The 14,677-nt window shown below is 36.6% G+C and overlaps 1 protein-coding gene across 1 annotated transcript in view; it reads right to left on the reverse strand.

Annotated features, from left to right (window-relative positions):
- Positions 1-14,677, reverse strand: part of LOC109096517 (low-density lipoprotein receptor class A domain-containing protein 4-like) — an 87,018-nt gene that overhangs the window by 27,910 nt on the left and 44,431 nt on the right. The gene's annotated exons all lie outside the window — the stretch shown is intronic.

Here is a 14,677-nt window from a genome sequence, read left to right on the forward strand (position 1 = left end):
AGTATACATACACTAGCTCTACCTGGCTATTATTTATTTATTTATTTTCTTGTTTGTTTGCTTGTATGTTTATTTATTTATTTTTTGGCATTTTTAGAAAGAAAGAAAGAAAGAAAGAAAGATAGAAAGAAAGAAAAAGAAAGAAAGGGCATGTCAGATTTAGCTAAGACAACTTTGTACCCAAACTATCGATTAGGTTATGTATAGACTATTATACTAAAGAAAGTGGAAACTAATAGTGTATTACTGGAAGTTGGTGGTAATGATTTTTGGTTATGTGTTGTTTTAGTATATGCAGTCAGCATTGAGTAATGTAATCCTCATTAGTCCTCTCTCTCTAACTAGACTATCAGCTATGGTAATACCCCAAAATGAGCTACTAAAGAGAAGAAAGGAAGAAAGGCCAAACACACAGGAATAAATCAGACTGGAACAAACCAATACAAACACAGGTTCTAGTCGGTTTGCATCAAGCCTGACAAGTTTGTTTGTGTGTGTGTTTTACCTGAGGATGGGAGATATTGATAGGCTGTAAAGTCATGGGCGGCGAGCGGCCGTGCCCCTGGGAGATATGCAGTCTCTCGCTGCCGCTGTGATGAAGTGTTTACATGAAGGGATCACCCTGAGGGGGCGGTATTCATTAACCAGACTTACAGACTCAGACTATTGACTTCTCGCTCTAGACTGAACCTCTCTCTCTCTCACACACACACACTTTTACCTTTAACACACTTTCCACAACTTCTGTTTGAGTAGCTGCTCTTGAACTTGGACTTTTGTTATTGAGCTCTGTTTCCAATTAGAGCTCCACAGCACCTCATTTTATTCATTTACAGACCAAACCTAAACTATAGCTCTGGGGAGTCTTTAATTCAAGAATGGAAGGAATAAAAAAGAGAAACAAGACTTTTCACATGTTATGAGGAAAATATGAGTGGCACTAGCTGGTAAACCACGCACTGTCAACCTGAAATGCCATTCACAATCCAGTTTACTTCCTCAATCTTGTGTATTTGAGAGGATATTTAAAATAAATAAATAAATAAAAAATGTAAAAAAAAAAAGGATGGAAAATTGCTATTTAACTTTCTCATACATATCAACACATTGTTACAACACTAATTATATGTTTTAAAACAAATTACAATTAAACTGTTTGTATTTCTTGAAAATTGTTGCTTAAAATAATGTTTTGCAAGATAGAGCCTTATAATTCCAAGCGGAAAATGACTTTTTAGAATTAGAAGGTTCTATCTGCATTTCACCTGTTCCAAAAATCCCTATTTACAAATTTGAGAGGATTTTGATATTGTACATTTAGAATACATTAATGGTCTCTTTCATTTTCATGTATGAAAGAGACTTGTTCCTCATATCACTTTTGCTATATGGAATGCAAAAACTTTGATGCTCAATATCTCAGAACAGCTCAGAATGCAGATAGAACCTCATAATTCCAAGGCACCAAAATGTATTCAATATACAGGTTACTAAGTCAGTTACATTTTTTTGTCCATACATTCATCTAACCCTCCATCCATCTACACATCCATCCACCCATTTATCCACCTATCTACCCTTCTATGCATCTACCCATCCATCTATCTACCCAACTAGGCTATTTATCCATCCATCCATGTGTCCATCCATTTATTCATTCATCTCTTCATCAATCCGTCCATTCATCTATCCATCTGTCCATTTGTCCATCCATCCATCCATCCATCCAGCAATCATTGCCTATGTATCCATCCATCTATCTGTCCATTCATTCATTCATCCATTGATCCATTCATCCATCTGTCCCTCCATCCATTTATCCATCCATCTACCCATGTATCCATGCATCCTTTTATCCATCCTTTCTTCCATTCATCCTTTTATCCATCCTTTCTTCCATCCATCCATGTGTCCCTATGTCAATCCATCAATCTGTTCATCTATCCATCTGTCCATTTGTCCATCAGACCATCCAGCAATCATTGCCTATGTATCCATCCATATGTCCATTTGTCCATCCATCCATTCTTTCATTCATCCATCCATTTATTCACCCATCTCTTCATCAATCCATCCATTCATCTACCCATCTGTCCATACATCCATCCAGCAATCATTGCCTATGTATCCGTCCATCTCTTCGTTCATTTATTCATCCGATGATCCATTTATCCATCTGTCCCTCCATCCATCCATCTATCCATGTATCCATTCATCCGTTTATCCATCCTTTCTTTCATTCATCCTTTTATCAACCCTTTCTACCATCCATCCATGTGTCCGTCTGACAGTCCATCTGTCCATTCGTCTATCCATCTGTCCATTTTTCCATCCATCCATCCAGCAATCATTGCCTATGTATCCATCCCTCAATCCATCTGTCCGTCTGTCCAGCCATCCATCCATCTGTCTGTCCATCCATCCATCCATTCTTTCATTCATCCATCCGTTCATCTATTCATCCTTCCATCTGTCTGTTCATTCATTCATCCATTGATCCTCCATCCATCTATCTATGTATCCATCCTTTCTTCCATCCATCCATCTGTCCATTCATTCATTCATTCATTCATTCATCCGTTGATCCTCCATCCATCTACCCATGTATCCATCCTTTCTTCCATCCATCCATCTGTCCATCTGTCCGTTCATTCATTCATCCGTTGATCCTCCATCCATCTACCCATGTGTCCATCCTTTCTTCCATCCATCCATCTGTCCATTCATTCATCCATCCATCTATCTTTTCATCCATACATCCTTTATCCATCCATCCATCCATCAATCAATCAATCAATGATTTACCCACGTATCCATCCAACTCTTCATCTATCTATCCATCCATCCATAAATCTACACATGTATCTATCTATCCATTGATGCGTTCATCCATCAATCCATTTTATTCTTTTAAATTTTCAGACAAGCCTTTAAGTCAACATTCAAGTTTATCTTGATAAACTTTCCTTTTCTGTTTAAAATTTTGAATTGGAATTGCTTTCCATTTTAATTCTACTTAAATTTAAATTTAAACCATTAAATTTAAAAAGGTATTCTCAGTTCAACTCTGAATGGTGCACAACCCTGTTATCTTTGTAAGCGACATATGCATTTTTAGCATGTGAATGTTTTCCTTTGCCCATCCCAGAGAAAAACCCAAACACTCAGAACCAGACAAAATATTACACAACTTCCTACAGAGCAGAGGGGGAAAAACAGGGGGGAACCACAGGCCTGAACTTTTGAGTCACTTACAGACATGTAGGCTATACATGAAACATTTCACATATCACACTGTAAGAAGAAATCTATAAAAAAATTAATAAAAAATAAAAAATCTGACATTATCCGTTAAGTTAACAGACCTTTCCTTCAGCCCTAAGACACAACACAATATAATGCATAATGCAAAATATGATAAAACACCTGTGGAAAATCAATACAGCAAATTCCTTCATATTAACACAGTACACTGGGCCCTGTTTTTACAGACTTTTCTTAGAGAGTGCAGTCTAAGCATCTGCAGCTTTCTCCTGCTTTTTCTCGCTCCTCACAGGACACTCGTGGTTAAGTAAAACCACTCGTAAAAAAGCCACACTCAATCCACCGGGGAAACATACTCCCAGGTTTGTCCTTACTGACTGTCTCGCCTGGCTTTTAGCAACCTTTAGAGCTTCTGCCACATGATTGTAACCTCAGATCAGGACACATCTCCTTGACTGTCATTTCTTCTGCGCTTAATAGTGAGACAGAAGAAAAGAGAACGGAATAAACCTTCTGGAGAATTTTAATGCAGCACATTGTGAGCTGTGTCTTTCTTTTTCCATGGATGGATAGATGTAAATACAGTTGTTGTTTTTTTTATGTAAACTGGTCAGAATATTTCAGAGAAAACACTAATAAACAATCTTTGTGTAGAAAGTGCGTCAGTTATACAGTTAATCACATATAAATGCCTGCATTCAAAGCATATGACACTTCCATCTTTGCAGCAGTTTCACTACAAGAAATCACAGTTAATAAACGTAACGCAAACATCATTTAGAAGACTGATCTCATCTGAATAAGTGCTGATAGGAGATATCAGACAGACCACACCCAAAGATCAGCTGACAGCTGCAGGAACATTCTCATTTCTTGCACAGAAAATACACTCTCTCTTTTCCTTCATCTCAGAAACAACAGAGAACCGATGACTATTACGTTCCATTCGCTCTTTAGAAACTTTATTCATTCTATGAAAGCGTTCCATTTCATTCGTCCCATGTGAGATTAGATAACTTCCAAACAGTCACATGCTAAACCAAAAGCGGAGGTTTCAAGGCAGACTCTAGCTTTAAAACCATGTATCTGCAGTCTGCCGTCCCTCCTGTTGCTGATGCGGTGTCTCTGACTGTTTTGGGGTTTGCTGCAGAGAGAGAGAGAGAGAGAGAGAGAGGGTGGTAGTGTGCACTTCACCATCGACACACTCACTCCCTTCCCCAAACACATGAACACACTCTGCGCACAACTGCCAGAGGGAGGGAGCAGAAAATATTTAAGGGCCGACTCCACCGGACTGACAAACAACAGGCAGACATCTTGAAACATGTTATCATCTTGCAATATTTTTCTGAATCTCTCCCTGCATTAAAGAGGCTGCAAATGCAAAAGAAATGATGATTTGATTTGATAAGGCGGTTTTAGCTTCCCTTGTGTTCTTTGTATCTAATATTGTCTTATATTTTAGGATTATTCTTTCTAAAGCACACAAATCCTCTTGCTCTCTGAAAGGCTGCATAGGTCAGGATATGAGTGTTTGTTTGTGCGCAGCAGACAGACAGAACACACTGACAGTGCTTTTCAATTCACTCCAATTACACCCCACAGACAGACCTGATGATTTGATTCTTTTTGTGTGTCCGTGCACCACACCGTCAGTCAGGATATTTCCACCTCCCAAAGTTCCCTATAGGGTAATACAGTAAAGACTGATCATACATTACGGAAAATTGGCCACAGATGCTCTCCTTAGCTAACACAGGGCACATTCTTGTGTTCCATCTGCGCTATTTTTCAATTGTTAGTCCACTTACACATGCAGTAGATGGATGTCTTTGGTTACTGTTGTTTTTTCAGCATCTTACAACATAAGCGCCACATAAGACATAGTGTTGTGCTAAAACAGTTTAACTAAGGACACAGCATATTGTTAATGGGAGTTAATGTGTGTTAAACAGTTCTAACTCTACATTACCCTTGTGGAAAAGTACACTGTATCATATTTTCAAAATGAGTACTTATTACAGAAATAATGCTATTTTAAAGCTGCAGTCCGTAAGTTTTGCCTCTTTGTCACCATCTCAGTTTGAAACCTGCAATTGCAGTTATTTGCAGAATTATCTTCTTTGGGTGGGTTGTGCGTCGGCACGGCTCTAGCACGGATGAATCTAATGTTTTGAGGTGAATGTGTGGCTGTCAGTCACCGCACCAGAGTGGATATGCACTGTACTTGGGTTTTAGTCACTGCACCGGTGTGGTTTGATGTGTGGCTTTTAGTCAAATTTTCACCGGATATTGCCTGAATCTGTAAGTGATATCATCTGAATGAGTAAGAAACAAGTCTGCTATTTTGTTCTGACCAACTGAGGAAAAAAGCATTACAATGAATCACGCTACATATGGTGATTAAATCTAACGATCACTTAGCTCATATCACATCAGACCGTGCAAATTATTATTACTGTTATACTTTGTTCTCAAACTGTTAAAATGCCCCTACCACAGGAACCAGATGAGTCCTCTGCACAATCTGACTTTGCTGCAGCCTGGAATTGAACTGCTGGTTTCGTCTGGTCAGAGGTGAATTGGCCCCCGCCTGAGCCTGGTTTCTCCCAAGGTTTTTTCTCCATTCTGTCACCGATAGAGTTTTGGTTCCTTGCCGCTGTTGCCTCTGGCTTGCTTAGTTGGGGACACTTAATATCCAGCTATATCATCGACTTGATTGCACATATACTATTTAAACTGAACTGAGCTGGATGATGACATCACTGAATTCAAGATGAACTGCCTTTAACTGAAAATTGAGTGTTTACTATTGTCATTTTGCATTATCGACACACTATTTTCCTATTTAATACTGTAAAGTTGCTTTGACACAATCAGTATTGTTAAAAGCTCTATATAAATAAAGGTGACTTGACTATTATGGATGTAGTGTGTAACACAGCTCTAAGTGAATGAAAACATCATGCAAAGTTTTAAATCTAAAAAGTGCACCATGTATAAAGTTATTGTCTCTCAAAAGAAAGAGTCAACTCTGAATCATTTAAAGGAGTAGTTTTTAAAACAAATCCCAAGCCATTTCATGTTGACGTCAATATGAAACATTAGCATATTGCCGCCCACTTGTTGGTCTTTTTTAGTTTGTATTAGCGTTAGACTACATGTAGATTTAAATTTCTATACAGTCTAATCTCTAACTGTCATACCATTCGAATTTCATATAAAGAAATTCTTTTAACCCCAAAAAAGAAATTCTTCATCCTAAGAACTGGTTTCTTTTTAAAATACAAATCTTGTGTAATCCCACATAGACTATCTGTAATCAGATGCACATTTAAAACAGGAATATAATCTAATTTTAGTCACCTGTGTTTCATAAACACATAAACCTTTCTGGATTACAATCTGCTATCAAAATTCTAAATTTAATAATTCCAGCTGCTGTGAGAAAAGGCTATAAACGATCCACCAATTGCAGGATCCTCACATGCGATAGCCTACTAGCTGGGACAACTTCTTTATGTTTACAGACATGATGACATAATGATGCGGCAGCATGCTCGAATTTCCCACGAATTCCTATCAATAGCACTCAAATTAGAAAACATTAATACAAGCTTACTGTTGTGAATCGGGCTAAAGTAAGGAGATAGTTTTGAACACTTGCTGGTTATGGACTTGCTCAAAAATTGATTTCTGATCATTTTTAACCAAAATAAAAACGTATGGATTGCAGCTACACAAACTGCATGTAATGTTTTTAGACATTTTATTCCAATTAAATGAAAACATATTACAGTTTAAATTTATACCGAATGGAACTAGCTTAACTTCAGAGTGCTTTTCACCCACTTAAGTAAGACTTACTGTACATACATCTTTATGTGTAATTTCATAATTACTTCTATTGATTTTTGAAATAAGGTTAAATTGTACTACCGATTGTGCCAACAGTACTAAATCTTAAATATACCTCAATGTAATTACATGTTTTTTACATTTTAAATTACGTTACATGTAATTTAAACCTTAATGTCATTATTCAAATATATTTTCAATTATACATTTTTAAAAGGAAGTTGTGATTTAAAATATATTTACTTTAAATGTAATATTAAAAACACAATACAGTTAAAATTAATAAATTACTTTACATGCGCTTTAGTATTTTAGTCAGCAAATCAAAATAAATACATCTTCAAATAAAGCACAAAAAAAGATTATTTAAAATGTAAAACTTTTTATAGTAAAATTTTAATTTCCCATTATTCTGTTACTTTTAGGGATAATCCACCCCAAAATGAAAATTTTGTCATTATTCACTTACCCCCATTTCGTTCCAAACCTGCAAAAAAGCTTTGTTCGTCTTCAGAACACAATTTAAGATATTTTGGATGAAAACCGGGAGGCTTGAGACTGTCCCATTGACTGCCAAATAAATAACAGTGTCAAGGTCCAGAAAAGTATGAAAAGCATCGTCAGAATACTCCATCTGCCATCAGTGGTTCAACCGTAACGTTATGAAGTGAAGAGAATACTTTTTGTATGTGAAAAAAACAAAAATAACGACTTTATTCAACAATTCCTCTCCTCTGTATCTCTCAACATCACTGTAGCGCCATTTTGGAGAATATGAGCTGAACACAGGCAGCGTACGCTCTTCTGTGTCAGTCTTGGCAGTCTATGGGACAGTCACAAGCCTCCCGGTTTTCATCCAAAATATCTTAAATTGTGTTCCGAAGACGAACAAAGCTTTTACGGGTTTGGAACGACATGGGGGTAAAGTGATTAATGACACAATTTTCATTCTGGGGTGGAGTAACCCTTTAAAGCTGCAGTTGGTATATTTTGGGGCTCGTGTCTGGCGGAAGAACATTGTAGCCGGAGCTACTTCTCTCTATTTACATCTATGGCAAGTCACGCAGGTAACTGTGCTACTCTGCAGCGGTGCCGACCCCAACCAGACTAAAATAGTCAGAATATAAACACTTATTATAGGTGTACCGTAGTGATTCAGGATAAGACAAAAACACGGTTTGGAAAATGGATTAATGATTTACTCGCTCATTATATATATTTTTTACATTTTCAACACAAAACAACACTGTGGCACAGCCCTGCGCTGATTGGACCAGAAGAGCCGGGAGCGGTGGATTTTGTTTATATTGGAGAGAAGTAGCTCCGGCTACAATGTTCTTCCGCCAGATGCGAGCCCCGAAAGTTACCGACTGCAGCTTTAAGTGTGTTACACAGTGATGAAATAGTCTCTATCTTTAAGCTGTCTTTTATTTCATTCATATTATTATCTGCAAGTAGAGTTTTTAAAAAATATATACTTTTAAGATTTGAAGTACACTACAAGTGCACATTTAGTTAAATTAACAGACTTTGTTTTCACAAGGGTATGATTAAATGATTTGCATTGTAATCCATTGTAAATTGCTGATAAACACACATTGCTTGGCAATTATTTAGTAAATGGCCTAAAGATAACCATATGAACAATGAAATATTCTAGAAACTCTATAAATCTTAACAGTTCCTTCATTAACTGCTATTAAACAGAAATCAGGAATGATAATAAATGTAAGAAAAATTTATGAGGACAATGAAGATCTCGATGAAGATATCTATTGCACCATAGCAGTGACAAAGTACATGCTGTATAAATGTGTTCAGAAGTGAAGCCAGAGACGAGATCAAACTGTCTCCAGACACCAGCTGCATCCTATTCACCTGCTTTGACTACATGTTGAACTACAGGTATATGCTTTCTTCTTATGGGAATGTACATACTTTTGAGTGTGCTAACTATGCCAGTGCATATTATAAGTTATACAATTGTGACATTAGTTAACACTAACTTTACCAGCCTCAAAGTTGTGATGTAATGCAAGAAGCAGCAGATCTTTTCTTCTGTATTGTGACATACGTTTGATAATTCCAGTGTACGATGAATTATAACATAGCCACTCTCTAAAGCCCCGTGACAGTGACCTCTGACCCCAAACACACATCACCGCTGGAATCCAACCGCAGATAAACTGGCAGAGTGTAACGAGTATGTCAATATCACACACATAGTTCTGTGGGAAGGTCATGTTGAGCAGGAAAAGCACCCAGACAAATTGAGTCACTGTAGATTTTCCACCTCAGCAGCCGTCAGCACCTTTCACCCTCTCTCTCACAGACACACACACATTTATCTCGGTCCCAAGTCCTCCATCAGTCAATAATTAGCATTTACACACATTTTTGTGGATTGTATGCACCCACTGACCGTCTGTCTGTTTTTATTTGACGCTGGAAACTTGTCACATGACACCTACACTACTAATTTAAATGATTTAAGATTGTTCATGTTTTTGACAGAAGTCTCTTTCACTCACTAAGACTGGATTTATATGTTCAAAAATACAGGAAAATGGTAATATTATGAAATATTATTAAAATTTAAAATAACTGTTTTCTATTGTCATATGTTTTACAATGTAATTTATTCCTGTGCTCAAAGTCATTATATCATACTGCTCCAATATTAACAGTTATTATTGGTGCTCAATTAATAATAATGGTTCTTAAGTTGAAAACAGTGTTTGCTACGAAATATTTTTGTGGAAACTTGTAACATTTTTTGTAGCATTATAAAAGCCTTTACCGCAACTTTCAATGTAATGCATTCTTTTTTCTTTTTTGAATGGTTAATGTATCACAGTTTCCACATCAAGACAATCAGAAATGTTTCTTGAGCAGCAAATCAGTAAATTAGAATGATTTCTAAAGGATCATGTGACTCTGAAGACTGGAGTAATGATGCTGAATATTCAAATATAAATTACATTTTAAAACAATTATTTTAAATAGTAATAATATAACATTTAATATTACCATTTTAACTGTATTTGTGATTAAATAAATGCAGCCTTGTTGAGCAAAAAATATTTTTTTCAAATATATTAAAACAATTATTCCATATGTTTGTGGAAAAATTAATAGGGTACGTAAAGTGATAGTTCACCCAAAATTAATGAAAATAATTTAGGGAAAAAAAATTAATATTTTATATAATATATATATATATATATATATATGTATGTATATGTGTGTGCGTGTGTGTGTGTGTGTGTGTGTGTGTGTGTGTGTAACTTCTTTTTTATTCTGAGAATAAAGAAAGTTTGGAATGACATGAGGGTGAGAAAATAATGACAGAATGTTTAACAATGACGTTGTTTAACAACCATTTTATATCGTCTGTTTCCACCTTGTGGCTCTTCAGTGAACCCAAAACCCATGTGATATTGAGAATCACCTCCTTCTCCTGTCTGTCTGATGAACGTATGATAACAAACTTTTATTTTCTGCCTGAAAACGCTTTCATTTTCTCCACTCAGTGTGTGTGTGTGTGTGTGTGTGTGTGTGTGTGTGTGTGTGTTGTGGGGGTGGGGTAGTGTGAAGACCCCTCTCGTACAGGGCCCCCTGATTCACTCAGACACCAAGTGTCTAGACCATATTCATGATCCATCTGTCTGAGAGAACGCTACGCTACCGCCGTGGCCATTAGAATTGAAATCATTTTTGCTTCCCCCCCTCCCATCTCTCGTTTTGCCTCCTCTGCGTCTCTCTCGCTTGCTGTCTCTTTCTCGACACAAAAATCAGCACTCCTCAGCCTCTGAAAATTCAATCACGGCGCACACAGGTGTCTCTAAAATAGCAGCCAGCCGCAGACGCTTTCATTAACATGCGGCCCAGACTGCTAAATATTTTAAGTGCAGCAGTTGGACTTGTTCCATCGGTAAAGAGTGGCCCTTGTTCAGCAGACAGCAGGGGAAAAAATTGAAAAAAGCATGATAAATAAAGCTCACAAAACCGAGCAATCCTAACGTGGGGAGTGTTCATGAAGAGATGGCTGCTGGGGAAGGAGAAAGAGGGAGGAAGTGGACACGGCCAATAAAAGCCTAGCTGTAAAAAAAAAAATGTTGGTAGAAAACTTTGTAAAACAAACCAAAAGAACCACTTTAATTGTCCTAGTTCATATGAAATGAAACAAGATCCTTAAAGGAACAGTTCACCCAAAAATAAAAACTTGCTGTAAATGTACTCGCCTCAGGCCATCCAAGATATAGATGAGTTTGTTTCTTCCTCAGAACATATTTGGAGAAATGTAGCATAGCATCACTTGCTCACCAATGGATGCTCTGTAGTGAATGGGTGCCGTCAGAATGAGAGTCCAAACAGCTGATAAAAACATCACAATAATCCACAAGTAATCCACACCACTCCAGTTCATCAGTTAAAGTGAAAAGATGCATGTTTGTAAGAAACAAATCCATCCTTAAGGTATTTTAACTTCAAAACTAAGATATGAGTCTATAATCCATATTGTTTTCTCCCGGGGGAAATCCGTCTCATCTGAATCAGGAGAGAAATATGCACAGATCAAGCTCTGTTTACAAAAATGAAAACTTTTCACTTTGCGATTTTCACTTTTTACTTCACAAGACATTAACTGATGGACTGGAGTGGTGTGGATTACTTGTGGATTATTGTGATGTTTTTATCAGCTGTTTGGACTCTCATTCTGACGGCACCCATTCACTGCAGAGCATCCATTGGTGATGCAATGCCACATTTCTCCAAATTTGTTCCCATGAAGAAACAAACTCATCTACATTGTTTTATTAGAGTCGACGACTTTCAAAGACATAAATGACCGAGGTGATGCGTAGACAGCACTGTTGAATAAAAACCAGCTAATTCCACTCAGTCCTAATTACACTTGATGAACCTTGAAGACATTTGTTGAAGTTTAAAAGAGTTAACAGTCTGTCTGGATGCTTTCATGTTAACTGGCCTTGTAAGATGACTGACATCAAGCAAGAAAGAGAGTGTGTGTGTGTGTGTGTGTGTGTGTGTGTGTGTGTGTGTGTGTGTGTGTGTGTGTGTGTGTGTGTTTGTGTGTGTGTGTCTGTGTGTCTGCGCGCGCACAGATAGAAGAGAGAGCTAAAGCACACAAATTCATCTACGAACAGCATCCACATACAAACACAGATTCACACGCCTATGGATGGAAGGGGAAGGTCACACAAACAACTACTAAAACCTGTTAAACACAAATACAGTGTGCTAGCAAAAGAATAACGCGACAGAAAGTTCAGCCTTCAACAGTAACCAGTCTAACACTGATGCCAGCAGAGTCAAATATAAAGATGAATTCAACTTTCAAACAGAAAAAAGAAAACGCTAAACACAAAGACAGCTCAGTACAAAGTGGTAATCTAAAATGCACAAACATTACTAATAACTGCTAATGAAACAACAGTTTTTAACAAATTTATATTTTAATTTAATATTTTAAAGATGATTGTTACAAAAGATTTCAAATTATCGCTGTTCAAATTTCTACTTATAAAGAATATTGAAAATTCTGCTTGTATAAAAATATTAAGCAGAAAAAACATGTTTTTAACTTTGCAAATAAGAATAATTTTATTCAGCATATTAGACTGATTTCTGAGGGAAAATGTGACACTGAAGACTGGAGTAATGATGCTGAAAATTCAGCTTTGATCACAGGAATAAATATATATGTGTGTGTGTGTGTGTGTGTGTGTGTGTGTGTGTGTGTGTGTGTGTGTGTGTGTGTGTGTGTGTGTGTGTGTGTGTGTGTAAATATAAAAGTTTCTTTATTTGTAATATTATTTCACATTAATTTCCAATCTACTGTATTTTCTATCAGATAAATGCAGTCTTGAGTGAGCATAAATAGCTACTTATTTAAAAAACAAACAAAAAAAACCTATACCGAACCCAAACTTTTCAACAGCAGTGTATATTTTACTGTTATATTCTTAAAATACAAGAAATTCCCGTTTTTTAAAACAATGCATCACAGCAAGTGAATGACTAAATGTCGCTGTCTTTGTTAAACTTTCTGCAACATACTGCGCAATCATATTAATCAAAGTTTAAAGATCCTTGCAACCCAAATAATGTTATTTTATATGAACTATTATAAAGCGGAGAGTTCCGGTCCTTGATTCTGATTGGTTGAGCCACGTTCGGAACTGTTGTAAATTACACTACAAACATACACCTGTTTACGTTTGTCTGTTGCTTGGTGACAACCTTGTTGCAACCACAGCTCCGCTTCGTGTCGTGCCTAACAATGCCCCTAAGCTGTTATAAATTCACTATAAACCACAGCTTCTTGGGGCTTATTGCTTTAATTTAATCACAGAAAAAATGTTTAGTAGACTTGAATGTTGACATGTTTAGAGGAGGCAATGTGTGTGTTCTAGTGCATTTTAACCTCTGACTTGATTAGTTTGTGGTTTGGTAACTTTGGTTATTCGAAATGCTCTTCTGCTAGTATTGCAACCTTTAGCTCATATTTTAAAACAGTTTGCACACATAGTATACATTACATACTTCAATTTGATGGAGAGCCCCAAGCACACTGTGGAGTAATATTTGATTAAACCAGAATAAAACTTGACAGATGAATCGATTATCTAAAGCAATAATTATTTGCAGCAAAAATGAACACTTCTAACTCTCAAATCTGACTGATAAGCCAGATTCATTATAAAACAGCTAACGCACATCAACTGGAATTCAGTTTTAATGCATCAAGTCAACATATCTGCAATATCATCTACAGTTATGCTAATGAACTGTACTCCTCAGCAGAAGAATCGTTCTCACACTTGTGCTCAGTATGTTTTTCTTGCAGAACTGTGGTAAGACATCTGCACCACACGGCATTTTGTGGCACAATGCTGAACAAAATATCAATAAAACAGGATGGATCAGCAAAGACAACAGCACAGAGCACACAGCAAAGAGATCTGGGCGACACCACAAACTACAGTAACAGCAGTTCAGCTGTTTTCAAAATAGTAACCAGTAATAGTTTCTAGTAACAAGACATTTTTCCCAACAACTAAGTGCTGTATTGCTGTTTTTATGTCACATTTATAATGCACACCCAGCCTTGCAACCGATTGTGATGTTAATCAAACACTCCAGTAGACTGTCACTGTCCAGTAGCATGAGTCTGATTCATTCAATATTTGCCCCCTGGAATTGTTAACCGGGGCATTTTTTATAGTTACCTTATTATTTGTATGCTTGCTGTCTTTAATGTCAAACACTTCAATTTAACCATTTGTGTCAATCAATCAGAATACTTTAAAATGTTACCAATGACAACAGACTTTTAATTAGATATACATTTGATAAAATAGGAACTAATAGGACTGCAATATAATGACAAAAAGCATTTTTGTCAATTGTTGCTCTTGATGTTGTAATAATGATTATTATTGCTGATTAATAGAATACATATAAACTGTTTTTGTGTTTGAGGAAGCGGCACATTATATTCATTACATAACACAAACATGTCAGTCCA

This window comes from Cyprinus carpio, chromosome B19 (genome assembly GCF_018340385.1).
Source record: "Cyprinus carpio isolate SPL01 chromosome B19, ASM1834038v1, whole genome shotgun sequence".
Classification (NCBI taxonomy): Eukaryota; Metazoa; Chordata; class Actinopteri; order Cypriniformes; family Cyprinidae; genus Cyprinus; species Cyprinus carpio.